The 902-nt window shown below is 50.2% G+C and overlaps 1 long non-coding RNA gene across 1 annotated transcript; it reads right to left on the bottom strand.

Annotated features, from left to right (window-relative positions):
• Positions 1-103: 103 nt before the first annotated feature.
• On the bottom strand, positions 104-694 carry LOC108445143. Its single transcript, XR_001859894.1, has 3 exons — positions 583-694; positions 384-440; positions 104-157 (listed from the first exon to the last, which is right to left on the bottom strand). It is a non-coding gene; the product is annotated as an uncharacterized LOC108445143 (long non-coding RNA).
• Positions 695-902: the final 208 nt, after the last annotated feature.

Here is a 902-nt window from a genome sequence, read left to right as displayed (position 1 = left end):
AAACCACCCCAAAACCACCCCAGGGACCCCTGGGACCACCCCAAATTCCCTCGGGGACCCCAAAGCCCCCCAGACTCACGTTCTCGCTTCCCTTCCGGGCCCCTTCCTCCTCCTCCTCCTCCTCCTCCTCCTCCTCCCTCAGAACCGTGACCTCGTTCTGCCACAAAACGGGGTCAAAACCCCCAATTTTGGGGTCTCTCCCTCCCCCCAAAAACCCCAAAAAACCTCAAAACCCCAAAAAAAAACCCAAAACCCCCCGATTTTGGCCCCCTTTACCTTCCTGCCTTTGGCCTCCTCCCCCAATTTTGGGGTCTCTCCCTCCCCCCAAAAAACCTCAAAACCCCAAAAAAAACCCAAAACCCCCCGATTTTGGCCCCCTTTACCTTCCTGCCTTTGGCCTCCTCGGAGCCTTCGGCCTCATCCTCGCTGGGAGATTTGCCCTGAGGGTTTTAGGGGTCAAAATGAGTCAAAAACCCCCAAAATTTGGGGTAATTTGGGGTAATTTGGGGCGGTTTGGGATTCCCACCCGAAAAAAGTAGAAAAAAAACCCCAAAAAGGAGGAAATAGCCCAAAATCTCCCACCTGTTTCTTCCCTTTGGGCTTCTCGTTCTTGCGGCTCTTCCTCCTCCTGTCGCCCTCCTCTTCCTCCTGCGGGGAATCGCCGGCGTTTTGGGGCTTTTCCAGAGCTTTTGGGGTTTCCCAAGGATTTTGGGTTTTTTTTAAAGGATTTTGGGGCTGTTTTAAAGGGTTTTTAAAGGGTTTTTTAAAGGGTTTTCTCACAAGAACTCAGAAAGTTTTTGAAATTATTTTGAAATTTTCCTGAGGATTTCGGAATTTTTCCCACGTTTTGGGGGGTTTTTCCAAGGATTTTGGGGTTTTTTCAGGGATTTTGGGTTTTTTTC

This window comes from Corvus brachyrhynchos, unplaced genomic scaffold (genome assembly GCF_000691975.1).
Source record: "Corvus brachyrhynchos isolate BGI_N302 unplaced genomic scaffold, ASM69197v1 scaffold5072, whole genome shotgun sequence".
NCBI lineage: Eukaryota > Metazoa > Chordata > Aves > Passeriformes > Corvidae > Corvus > Corvus brachyrhynchos.
Note: the sequence above shows the minus strand (reverse complement) of the source record. Positions and strands in the feature narration are given on the sequence as shown.